Here is a 14,285-nt window from a genome sequence, read left to right as displayed (position 1 = left end):
TGGCAGAAAGATTAGATTCAAAGAAGGAAATATCAGAGTGGCTAATGACTATGGTGAAAGTTGAACTGGGATGACAAATCAAAGCCCTGGAGATCAAATAAATGTGACATTATGCTCTTAAGAGGGTTATTAACGCTTATACTGAGATTTTTGAGGTTGATGGCAAAAGGGGGACTTGGTCCACATTCAACTAATTATAGTTGAGAATTTAGTTTTGTGTATAAATGTATTTCTGTATGATTCTCTGTGTATTATAATATAAAGTCACAAACAGGGCTGTTTCTCAAAAGGAAAAGAAAATATACTGGAACTGAAACACTAATACATATTTCTTGACTACTGGAAAGGAAGGAAGGAAAGAAGGAGGGAGGAAAGAGAGAGAAGCAAGGGAGAGAAAGAAAAATTAAGCCACCATGGTAGCCTGCAAATTGGAGGAAATATGAGCTGTGTAAAAGTTTAATAAATAAAAAGTAAAGGGCGCCTGGGTGGCTCAGTTGGTTAAGCGACTGCCTTCAGCTCAGGTCATGATCCTGGAGTCCCAGGATCGAGTCCCACATCAGGCTCCCTGCTCAGCAGGGAGTCTGCTTCTCCCTCTGACCCTCCTCCCTCTCATGCTCTGTCTCTCATTGTCTCTCTCACAAATAAATAAAATCTTAAAAAAATAAAATAAAATAAAATAAAATAAAAAGTAAGAATGAAAGTGAGTATTTTCATCTTGACCCACAGGGAATTAAGTGCATAAATCTCTACATTTACCTCTGTAGCCTGACCTTAGGAAGCAGAAATAATTGAGAAAGTGCTCACCGAATCCCATTATTAGAGAGTGAAATTACATAGAAAAACCTAATCCTGAAATCCTCATGCAGGTGAAGTTTCCTTGAAGACAAACTTGTAGACTACAGGAAGCTGACAAATGGAATTGTGTATGAGATTATCAGTCTCCCAGAGACTCTTGTGTATGCTCACTTTATTGGAATAGCAACAAGAGCGCCCATTTACTGGCAATGAGAAGTGCCTGAAGAATTTATCTATCATCTAGGAGGAGTGTGAAAAATACCCTGTAATATCGTTTAAAAATATGTTCATTTGCTAGGAATGAAAATTGAGGACAGCTGCTACAACTGGTTTGAAATTCATTCTCTAACATGAAAAGGAAGGTTTCAGACATTTCACTAGGTTAAAGAAAAAATAAAAATCAAGAACCCTTGATGATGCTGAAGAAAATAAAACACTATGCAAAATAATTCTATTTTTCTTTTTTAGGACATTGGCTTTTTGGAATATGAATAATTCATAACAGTAATAGTACTTTTTAAAATGTAAAATGGAGAAGGTGCCAGGATGCTGTGTTGCAATATTAATGCATCTCTACATTTTTAAAATGTTAATATTATTGTAAAGTTCTAAATGCTTTACATTTTCATCTCAATGAATTATCTATGATGATGCAGCTTTTATCATTATCCCTATTTTACAGAAGAAGTGGAGGCAGAAGAGTGTGAACCACATACTCTGTAACCATAAAGAATGTTCTAGAATTTTCCCTACAGAGCCCTATAAAACTCTGGGAAAATTGTGCTTTGGCATAACCTCATCTTTAGTTGTGCTTCCTCAAAAGTGCCCTTCTGCTGGTTTTTTGGAATGACCCATCTGGGCCTATTTGGTTGAGCAAAGATCCATGCTCAGATTTTTTTCTAATATTCATTTCCCTCCTTTATCAAAATTTATTTGTTGATATTCATTCCCTGAGGACCTTGCTAAGTAATTCCCCCTCACAGGCTAATGGAACAATGTACTACCTTTCCAGCTAATAGAGTTGCATTTCAAAAGAGCCATTTTGGAGACATGAACTTATGGAAAAGAATTGATATTGATAAAGAGACTTTAAGGCATCAAGCAGGCCTCTTACTTAATATCTGAAGTACTTAGAAAGTCATTCTGTACTATTCTGCCTATAATGTACTTGGTGGTAACATCCAAGTCATCTGGGTAAAAGCTGGACTTTTAAACATTTGGGACATCTAGTGCTATTCTAAATTGCCTTATCAAATTATAAGATGTCCATGTGATCAGAGGATACCAATTTCAACAGAATTGTTTACTTTCAGTAGATTGATAGAGATTTTTGTTTGTACTTAGCAGTTGGAAAACTGGGTAAAATCTGAAACTGACGTGAATCTTTCTTCCATGAGCAAGTGCTAAAATTATACCACCAAGACATGCATTTCTGATAACTTCAACTATGTGTGATCTTAAGTGTTGTTGCCATGAGAAATTGTACAAAGGTACAGTATATTTTGTTGACTGCAAAATATGCAGAAATCTTCAAAATTTGTCTGAGCAGTCCAGGTTCAGAACCATCCATGTACTGCTATTAATAAAGAAAACATCCTCATATTCTAATGTGATAGCTTACAACATGATCAACTGTAGATTTTTTAAAAACCTCTGGCTATATACTGCAAATTATTTCATTATATGACATACTTTTGAATCAAGCAGTTGATAGTCACAAAATATAGGTACCAAAATCATAGAAGCTTATTATTCTTGCTTTCAATATGAGTCTATAAAATCTTGCATAAATTATGCAAATGTTACCAACTGTCTTATTTTGTCACTAAATAGTTATTAGGTGCTCACCAAGCAGAATGTTCACATGTCACATTTCAAAGTGTAAATTTTTAGCAAAAGAACTCTCAGAGTTTCCTCAACAGCATAACTGAAAATGGATAGTCCCCAATATTTATTTTGACCTTGGAAAATTTGAGTTCAGACAATATACCCAAATTCACATTATATTCATTGAAAAACAGATTGAGTTCTGATCTAGTGTATTCTGTACTGAAAGGAGCATTTCATATATGAAGTATTCCTATAAAATAGCATTATATCTTAGGGAAATTGTGAAGTGGATGGGGCTTGCTTTTGAATCATATGTCCTGTTAATATCCACTTTCTTTTGTGTTTATTTCCTGAACAACAACTTAAACTGACTTTTAATATATACCATATACTGGGCGCCTGGGTGGCTCAGTTGGTTAAGCGACTGCCTTCGGCTCAGGTCATGATCCTGGAGTCCTGGGATCAAGTCCCGTATCGGGCTCCCTGCTCGGCGGGGAGTCTGCTTCTCCCTCTCCCGCTCCCCACTCTTGTGCTCTTTCTCTCTCTCACTCTGTCTCTCAAATAAATAAATAAAATCTTTAAAAAAAAATAAATTAAATATTTACAAAAAAAATATATATATATATACCATATACATTAGGCAGGCCTGTCCTGTTGCTTTCTTCTCTTAATTTCATGTTTATATTATCTTTCATCTCTCTTGATATATACATATATTGAGAAAGAGATATAGATATAAGCATGTGTGTGTGTGTGTGTGTGTATATATAGCAATATATATATACACACACACACACACCCACACACCCTTTAATCTCCAAAAGGACATTGAGCACTCTCTCATATCTTGCACATTTCCACCATTTATTAGCTCCTCTAGATAGCACTTTGGAAATATTGGAGATGAATCTTTATTTCTTCTTCTAGAGGCTTTATAACAATCCAAGATGGTGGCGCAGCCCTGGGAGCTCCCCAGGGAAAGATCAAGCGGCCTTGAATGTAGCTGAGAAGAAGCTGTTCAAGCTCTGGCGGGTGTTGAAGCGGGAGAGGCGACTGAAGCACCCATGATTCCGGCTGTGACAGACGATGGGCTGATCATGCAGCACCACCTCAAAAAACGGGTGTCAGGTGTACATGCCAACATTACTCTGTGAAGAAGCACCGAAAACTCCTTCCACAGACCTGGCTTGCCCAGAAAGAGAAAGCAGTCATTGAAGTGGAAACCCCTACAAAGCCATCCAGGACTAGTGAGGCACAGCCCAAAGGGCAAAAGAAGACAAAAGTATCCCAGGACATAGACATGGAAGACCCTGAAGAGGAGAGCTGAATCTCTCACCCCTTCTACCAGAAGATTCTCAGCTGGAGCTAGGAGGACTCTGCGCTTCAGAGGACTTTGGAGAAAGCATTGCCCTTTTTCATTCTCCTCAGATTCCTCTTCCTTAATGGCCCTAGTGACCTAACCTGGAGGGTTATGTTGAGAGGAAGAGGGTGGAGAAGAAAGATTGGAGAAGGGGCTCCTTAGCAGTCAACTCCATTTGTAATCAAAGCCCTAGAGTTCTTACTGAAACAAACAAACAAAACCCCAAACAATCCAAGATGGCAAAGAGCTGATCTGGTGAATTATTATGTACAAAGAAAGAATGCTAGAGGTATTTCCTAGCGAAAGGTAACAAAGAGCAAATCTTGAATGGGTGTGGAAAGTTTCTTACCTTCTCTAAATTTGTCTCCTGTAAAAATGAGTCGTAGGGTGGCCAGATTTTCTGAGATTCAAATGACTAAATTATATATGCTTTTATACATACAAAAGTGGGAGCCCAATGCCTGAAACAGAGCACACACACAATGAATACCCTTATTCGAATTTCAGTGGAATAAGCAGGATGTGGAGAGTTAGTGGCTGATATTGGGCCTGGGGAATGAGAAGCAAACCAGTAGACAGGGAAGTGGAAGAATTGGGTTTTCATGGGAAAGGTCCTGATAGCCGAACATCAGTGGTTAATATGAAAAGGCAGAGGGCATAAGCAAATACAAGAGGTTATGGGATTTTGGTCAGAGTGGAGCTAGAGCTTACAGAGCTCTGTATATTGAATAAGGAAGGGGGGGGAGGCATGAGATTCTATATTAATAGCTATTGGGAAATGAGATGAAGAGGCAATGACTGGGAAATTGATGAGGTGGTAGATATTAGTAGTAAAAGAACTAAAGATATAAAGAAGAGATACTTTTATAATTTGGGGAAGTGGCACAAAAAGGGATAAGCACTGGCCATAAAACTTAATATCAGTATCCAAATGTGGCTTCCACACATTCCCTCTGATACTTTATGAGATCCCTTTCAAGAAGCAGCTTGATTTTCTTTGTAGGAAAAAAAAAAATAAGTTCCTTGAAGAAAAATTAATATCATGGTACTTAAAATCCCTGAGGTTGATCCTGTGCTCAGTGCTTTGTCTACTTAAAACTCAAACAGGAGCCATATGACTTCTATGATAAAAATTGATTATTTTTATGGCTGAGGAAATTATTAGGTTACACTGAAAATTTGGGGGCCATATGCAAGCACAGAACAGGCCACACAAATGTTAAGTAACAATGATCTTTACCTGAAGATTCATGTATATAATCATTTTAAGAATCTGTTAAGGGAGTAACTACACTGAGTTTTTTTTTTTTTTGGACACAATATTTTATGATTTAAGAGATGCATATGTACTAAACTTGAAGCTGAAAATACTCTACTGTGTTTATCAGGTGGTTTAATGGCTGACAACCTTCCAAAATAGGTTTAGAGCAATCTGTGATACATAATCACAGACTTTTAAAAGTTCAGAAAAAGTTGTTATGGTTTATTTGGAGATATCATATAGTTTACCAAAGTCTCCTGGGCTTGTTGATATCCCATACTTTGTGAATGAGACCTTTTTTATTCTCCCTTCATTTGTTCAGCTCTTTACCTAATTGATTTTCTGTGCTAATACACCAAAGGTCTGAAGAAGGCAGTGCCTCAGGTGTGACAGATGAAATAAGGTGCTTTTAGTCATTGCTTTCATCCTCTGTGTCTAATGTGTTGGTTACAGCTGGGCTGTTTAACAGCAAAATCAATATATCATTTGTTGCAGGTACCTGAAAGAATTTAGAAGTCCTTCAGTATTTTAACTATTAGATTTCCCCTGGATTTTTATGTATTCATTCATTCATTCATATGTTTTCTGATACTGAATGTTACAAAGTCAGGGATTTTTTTTTTTCCTCCCTCTTGCCTTTGCAAACACTGCCTTTTCCACTAGCTGGTTAAGTTACTTTTCTTTGGGTTTTGGAACATCTGCCAATCTAAATGAATCCTGTAAAGTGTAAAATAAATGTTTAAAAAATCTTTTCCATTTTGTCTAAATCATCTTTGAGCTTAAACATTTAGCATATGTTCTACTGAAAATGGAACCACTTTGTATTGTGCACGGAAGGCAGTATGTGTGGGGGCACTTGGGTAATTTCTCATGTAAATGGATGCTTATATTGCCAGTTTTCCATTTTCCATTGGCAATGACATGGTTTCAGCCTGAAACAGAAAAAAAAATTCTCCTGATTAGAACATTTTCCCTATTCAATATTCTCTTGCGTATATTTATATTCTCTTTTTTATTATTCTCCAAATGTTTAGTGCATGTTAGTTTTACTATCATACCTTGAAAATAAACTTCCAAAGGGTGGGAAATGTGACCCACTTCTCTGTAATCCTATACAGTTCAGCACAAGCCCTAGATATGGAGTGAGGGCAGCTCATGTGGCTTTGAAAACTTGCATAAAATGTATCAAGTTGATTTACCGTTAGTAGTTCTTAGAAAAAACCTGTTGAGTTTGTTTTTTAATTTCATTTAAGCGTTGAGTTTTTCTACATATGTCCATGCCCATATATAATTTATAAGAGTAGCTGTCTTATGCAAGAATTTTATCTCAAAGTGAACTTATTTTTTAAAATGCATTTAAAAATTACTAACATGCTTATTTCAAAGAAGGTACATCTTTAGATGAAGTAAGATATAATACAGTGGTACTTAAGAGAATGCACAGTTCATTTATACTTATTCCATATTTTAGCATGTTATTTGCAATAAACCTAATATTAAATCTTACCATCTTAAATGTTAACATCTAGAAAGATGAAAGATTTAGAAGGCTTCTCACCCATATTTTTTTAAGAAAGGACAAATTTTAGGATATGTCATAATATAGGATGTAGGCTAATCTCTTCCTTGGTCTACATCAGCATATATACAAAGGCCATGTTTGTTCATAATGATAACCCTATAACAAAGTGAGACCTTGATTGAAACTAACTCAGTTTAGGCTAAGGCTAATATTAACCCATTTTACATTATTTTGTTATAAGTGCTTTTTAGTTTAATTTTAGTTATAATTTCAAAACTGTAATGATTTACAAATATGTAATTTCTCTCAGTTGACCAGAAAATTCAATTTTATAGAGTATTCTAATTTTCAACCTTTCTTCCTTTCTTCCTTCCTTTCTTTCTTTCTTTCTTTTTTTCTTTCTTTCTTTCTTTCTTTCTTTCTTTCTTTCTTTCTTTCTTTCTTTCTTTCTTTCTTTCTTTCTTTCTTTCATTATTTATTTATTTTGAGAGAGAGAGAGAGAGCATGTGAGTGCAGGGGAGGGGCAGAGGCAGAGGGAGACAGAAAATCTCAAGCAGACTCCATGCTGAGTGTGGAGACTGACGTGGGACTCAAGCTCATAACCCTGATATCATGACCTGAGCCAAAATAAGAGCCAGGCACTTAACCATCTGAGCCACCCAGGCACCCCACATTCTTTTTATATTAAAAAAAATACCCTTTACAAGTTTTGGAAATAGTATACAAAATTATTGAAATTGTTAAATTATTGGTTTATTCTTGAATAGGATTTATTGTTACTCTTCTTGGATCTCTATAAAATACTGTGAAATTTGGATAGGTAAGTAGTATATGTTCATGTAGTTACACATAAATGTATTTATGTCTCAACATATGTACATTAACAATTACTTAACATTAATTTTCTTTTCTTCATTCAAGATGTCTGCATTAGTCATCAAATAATTTTTTTTAAGGTGGGGAAGATTTCTTTCCTGAACATTCTGAGCTAGTCATACAGACAGGTTCAGTTTTATTTGTAATTGTACAAACTTGGACTTAATTCCTTTGACCTAAACAAAGTAATAGACAGAGGCTGAATCATGCAAAGGCTCTGTCTCTATAATAAAACAGATTCCTCACTAAAAAATAATAGAATATTTTTCTAAATTTTCTTATTGATTACTTATCAGTAGATAGTCAATTTGGTTCAGTTAATTAAGTGAGTAAAAGAAGTGACTCCTTATGCCTATTATTTTCAAGACGACTTGTGTTTGATGTGTTGTTTTGGGCCAAAGAATGAAACTAGATTCCACAGAAACCTGGTTGAAGCCAATTGTAGAACTAAAAGAACAGTGAATCAAAATATTTAATATCACCTAATCTTAAAGTGGGAAAAAGACTCAAAGTCCTTCATATTTTAGCCAAATATACCCATTTAGAGGCAATACATCCTTGTTACAGAGATGCCATATTAGCATGCTGTAGACTGGAGGACACAACTTATTTCTGGGAAGGAATAGATCTTCCCTTAAGGGGAAAGTTTTTTTTATATTGCTTAAATGTAATTATGTTGGTGGGAATCAAACAGCCTCAGGCTGTCTGCATTTGCATTCCAATGGCATAATATTTTCATTGCTGTTCTCAAACTGCTTTAATCTGCTTCATTGTTTAAATTAGGGAAGTAGACAATTTTATGGTATATTGATGCTTTGGCAATCTTGCCCAAGATTGAATCATCAATCTTCTGAAAAATATGGCCAGGAAAAGTATAGACTTGATGTGGTTCTTAGTCGAGAAAAGTAGGCAATAACCTCATGGAAATCAGAAGTAAAAATCTACAAAACCCTAATTCTTTAGGGATATAAAGGCCTAACAGGACATCTATATTTTTCCTTTTCTGGGTAAGACTTAACTAAGTACGATATATTTGTATTATGTGTCATCTTTTAGACTTAAATCTAGCATTTATACAGCCACTACCATGTAATTTCTTCAGGCGTACTGGAAGATACAAAGATGATTAAGACTTTAGTCACTGTACACTAGGAATTTATAATCTATTGGTAGAGATAATGTTGTGCACAGATATTAAGAATTTAAGCGATGAAAAGAGCAGACAAGGGATTGAATAGAACCTTAGACTGAAAAATGGGCTGCTCGGTGCTAAGAGTTCCTTACAGTTCCCAAGAGGTTGTTACTCAACTTTTTTCGGCAACACATTTCATCTAGTGCATTCTTCAATATTGCCCCAAGAAGGTCACACTGCCATTTTTCCTCCCCTGGATGTACCCATGTTTATGATAATTCTATATGTAAGCTTCATCCTGTCTAAATTGCATTTACCACCTACTAATATTTTTGTAGCATTCCATGATGTATTTACAACTGAAATAATAATTTAGAAATAAAGGCCTCCTGGTTTTTATGATTTCCAATAATCATTAGCAATAAAGAGTAAATATAGGAGGGGTGCATTTCTACCCATATTCTAGTATGGCATCTCTGTTTCTGAAATCTGTCTTTATTAACTTCTAAGAAAGTGTAGTGTTAGATATTTTTGGTGTTTGCTCTGCTTAGTTCTATCATATCAGGTACAGTGGAATGTTCTCAAAACCTTGATGGTTTGGGTGGAACACAAGAACTGGAATTTAGCTTCAAATCAAATTACTTCCAAGTAGGTTTTTTGTTTGTTTTTTTTTTTTTATGTAGGAGATGTAGCAGGAAAATTGGGTGCTCTTCATAGGATATTTATATCTATTCTGAAGAATTCCTGATACCCTATACATTTTCCCAGGAAAAAATATCTCTGGCTTAAGGTATAACAGGAATATAGCTTCTTCCCCTCCACCTGTAACTATTTTATAAACAAGAGAACCTACTGATTCTACAATGGCATAGAATCTACCAAAAACCTTGAAAGGCAGGACAGGTAATTGATTTTTTCACTCATTAATTAAAGACATATATCGATTACCTACTAGGTACCAGCTAGAATATAAGGGAACTGGGGCAGAGGAAGGGATAAAAATGGGTCTTTTTTTTTTTTTTAAGATTTTATTTTTATTTATTTATTTGAGAGAGAGAATGAGAGACAGAGAGCACGAGAGGGAAGAGGGTCAGAGGGAGAAGCAGACCCCCCGCTGAGCAGGGAGCCCGATGTGGGACTCGATCCTGGGACTCCAGGATCATGACCCGAGCCGAAGGCAGTCGCTTAACCAACTGAGCCACCCAGGCGCCCCTAAAAATGGGTCTTGATCTCAATGAATCTGCCTTGAAAGGAGAAGGATAAAATCAGAGAGTCAATCAGACCAGTATATCTTTTGAGGGGGTCTTTTGTAATCTCAATCTAAATCCAACAGAATGGTATACGTGATAGTGCCTTAAGACTATTTTAGGCCTGATTTCGATCTCTGGGATATGTGTAGGGATCCTATTTCTTTGAAACTGCTTTGGGTTACTTCAGTAAGTTTACTAAAGGAGGGTAGAAAACTCAAGACAGGTGTAGCAAAGCTTCTCCAATTCTATGACAATAAATTAGACTTAAATACATATACACCAATTTGTTATAACCATCCATCAACCCTCACTTCTAACTTCTCACAACCAAATACAAGTATAAAAAGCATATTTTGGCATATTTTAAGTATATCTCTTAAAGAGACATGACTTAAAGATATATTGACCTAAGAGCTGATACCTAAAAAGGCAGTTCATAGAATAGCTATGATCTTTAGATACAAACTGAAAAAAGAAAATGAATTCAGTTCTTGAGAATCTCTAGGCATTTTTTTTAAAAAGATTTTATTTATTTATTTGACAGAGAAAGACACAGTGAGAGAGGGACAAGTAGGAGGAGTGGGAGAAGAAGCAGGCTTCCCGTGGAGCAGGGAACCTGATGTGGGGCTCGATCCCAGGACCTGAGCCGAAGGCAGACGCTTAATGACTGAGCCACCCAGGTGCCCCAATCTCTAGGCATTTTTAAATAGTCAGCAAATTACATAGTTTTTAGACTGTCACACAGTTAGCTTTTTTATTCAAGCACGACTATACTTTGCAAAGGTGCAGAAAGAAGGCATGTCTGTTGTCATCTAATTTTTACCTGACTATAGCCAATCAAGGGGCCTATGTCTATTCCCACAGTGCCTTATTGAGATAATGCATTATGTAGTATTATACATTCAGTAGAGGAGAAAAATATGCTTTTCACTTTTAGTTTTCAGAGAAAAGAGGGTGGGGAGGCAAAAGTCTTATAGGGGCATAGGAAAGTAATGAATTTGAGACAGAGAAATCCATTCTCTAATTTATTTGTGCCATTTTTCATGATAATCTCAATTGCACCTTTCAGAAACTATTCCACATATGCTGTCTGAGTATAGGGAGCAAGGGAAAAGTAGGAGAGTAAATGTGTGGCAGGGGTTAGATAAAAGTAGAGGCTTGTCTTTTGTTCACCATTCTTATCCTCTATGGCCACACTCAGTTTCTGTGAGCACTGCGCTGTTTCAGGACTTTCGTTGTACCATTATTTGTAAGATTTCAATAAAAAAAAAAAAAATCTTTATCGGAGGGCCACTTGTTTCAATAGATTGTTTTGCAGCAAATGGTTTTTTGGTGAGCTAAATTTACACCGTTGCAGAGCAATCCAGTTATGGGTTCCAGCAATAGAACTGCAAATGAACACAGACATCTGAATATTATCGAGGCACATAGTCATGCTATAAATGGCTCTTTTGTCTAGATTTTTTATATATTTCTGCTTACATAGAATGTAACTCTAAATTGCCTTTACCATAATGTTGAAATCAGTTGATCTACAAGCCACATGCACTATTTCAGCAAGATCAATTGTGGGAAGCAATCAGGTCTACTTTAATTTACAAAATGCAGCATTAATACAGTCCTTTGTAATGTGAAAAAGTCAAAGAAAATGAAAACCAACACTGGTTCTTTTTTTTTATACATGCAAGCTGTCAAATCAGATAAAATGTTTGAATACCTGTTATTATAAAGGGAAAAAACTAGGGAGTATGTACTTCTTCAAAGAATTAAGAAAAAAAATGGAATAATGTTCATGTGGAAATCATTTTCAACATGAGTAGTGGTCCTTTTCCTCATATTTTCTGTGTTCCATAGTATTTTGTTGCTTTATCCATTTCATTTAAGGAGGTTAGAACCCATCCCTATAGTTGGAATTGATGAAAATCTATAATATGTCAAATTCTAGGCATACATCAAATGGCAAGTTCTAAAGAGTGACAAATCGTAAATTTTGCAGTTAGGTGTTTGGCAAGTAAGAGACACACTTTATATTCCAGCAATGCTCCCAGTGACTTTCCTCCTGATTTAATCTGAATGTTACTGACCTCTGGAATCTCAATGCAAACAAGATACAGTCATTCCATAATATTTGCAGTCACTTATACAAAAAAAAAAAAAATGGTGTTAGCTAATATTAAAACAAAGTATAGGATTTCTGAGATAGTGTATGTCAAGTATTATTCAAATTAACCGTTCAAGAATGATTAATGGTAAAAATGACATAGCCATATTTAAATTGAGAAATTCCAAGTTTCCCTGTAGCTGCTTAGGGACCATAGTTTTTCCTCTATCTTAAAGTTTTGGTTCTACTAATTCATAGCATTCCCAGGAGAAAACTCCCACTTTATGTTAATAATAGTCCAATCAAGCATTACATTAGTCTTTGGACACTTTACACACATCTAACATAAACTAGAAATTCTAGAATACTGAAATTGTCTTTAGTCCCTAAGATCAATACCACTTCTCTGAAAACCTCTCCAGGATGCAGGATACACTTTTTATTTCAGAGACATGTGGTTTACTATTTTGATGTCATTGACAGTTCTTTTTTTCCCCCAGTTAAATTGTGATTTGGTAAATTCATCAAGATGTAGTACTATACTTGGTTTTCAAGGCATTATGTCACAAAACAACTAGAAATAGTTGTGATACTTCAGTTCAAAAGAAGTATCATGTTAGCAATGAGTACAGTGTATCTTATGTATACACTTTCTCATTCTTTATGATATAGTGCTATAGAAGCATAATTCACGTTATCACCCCTAGTGCTTTCCAGGGTAGAGAAGCACATTATATTAAACTAGTAGTGGACAGATGAAAGCTTTTTGTACACAGCACACCAAAGCTGTGAATTTTCATTATCACCAATAAGTTCCAAATCTTCCATAGATTATTAGATTGTTTGCAAATGACCACATTTTTACACCCAAGGGAACATCTGAAACAGCCTCATGTTTTTTGATGAAAATCCTGAGATTCTGTTTTAAGCAGAATATCTTTGTAGAAAATACACCTTGTGTGTGTGTGTGTGTGTGTGTTTAGTCAAATCTTTTATCTATTTGAATAATCTATTTTATTTTAAGCCAATTATTATGACTTTTTAAAAAAGATTTATTTTAGAGAGAAAGAGAATGCATGAGCAGCAGGGACAGAGGGAGAAGGAGAGAGAATCCCAAGCAGATTCTGTGCTGAGCACAGAGCCCCACACAGGGCTCGATCTCACAACCCTACAATCACGACCTGAGCTGAAACCAAGAGTCAGATGCTTAACTGACTGTGCCACCCTGGAGCTCCTATTATGACTTTTTATCCAATCCAAGACAAATATGACCTCCATCTTTTGACTTTGCAAATGAAAAACTTAGAGCCATAAAGTAGAGTTATCATCCAAAGGGAAAGAAGGGAAAGATTCCCAATTCTAGCCATAATGGAGTAATAATTTCGAGACTTATCTTCCATCTATATACTTCTAGAAAACAAGCCAAAAAAAAAAAAAAATGAAATGACTGTTTTCAGACATTAAATAAAAAGAAACACATGACTGTGATCTTTGAAAAAAGGGAAACAAATAAGGTATGTTATACATTTACTCCAATTTTCCTCCTGGGGAAATTTCCAGATCACAGCATAAGAAAGAGGACCTTCCACAGCAATAACAGAGCCCCATAGATTTACTGTTTAGATCTGTATAGATTTACTGTTAATCTTTGACAATAACAATCAAAAACAATCAGTGTACACATAGGGTAAAAATTGACAAGATGGGTCACACATAAGTTTAGGGGGAAGTAATATTCACCTGAATTCATAGATCTGGAATCATTTGCATTTTCACCAGCCAGTGTGAAAAATACATCTTTGAATGAATGGAGCTTTCAGTAGAGACCTCAGAAGGGTTATGCCTCAGTAGTAGGGTTAAGCTTGTCAAAGGTTATAAGAATTATAGACCAATGATAAAAAACTAAAACAAAAAGAAACAAAAAATCTTGAAATTATCCAAAAATCTGCAAGTAACTCTTTAATTACTAGGCAGATCAAAGTGCAACATTCTTTAAAGGGATACAGAAATTTAATTCAGCATTATAAAATCACTATGTTCAGTATCCAAACAAAAATTACTAGAAATTAAAAAGAAAGTAAAAAAATGCAGTCAGTTTAAATCCAGAAATAAGATGGAAAATTATGTTAATGAAGCTATCATGAATAAGTGTAATAGA

General features: G+C 35.4%; 1 pseudogene; it reads left to right on the top strand.

The window, feature by feature from the left end:
- The first annotated feature begins 1,957 nt into the window (after positions 1-1,957).
- Positions 1,958-3,952, top strand: LOC123836473 (uncharacterized protein C11orf98-like; annotated as a pseudogene).
- Positions 3,953-14,285: the final 10,333 nt, after the last annotated feature.

Source organism: Mirounga angustirostris, unplaced genomic scaffold, assembly GCF_029215605.1.
Source record: "Mirounga angustirostris isolate CCGP_5_RB_7025 unplaced genomic scaffold, mMirAng1.0.hap1 SCAF_8, whole genome shotgun sequence".
In the NCBI taxonomy this organism is placed as follows: domain Eukaryota; kingdom Metazoa; phylum Chordata; class Mammalia; order Carnivora; family Phocidae; genus Mirounga; species Mirounga angustirostris.
Note: the sequence above shows the minus strand (reverse complement) of the source record. Positions and strands in the feature narration are given on the sequence as shown.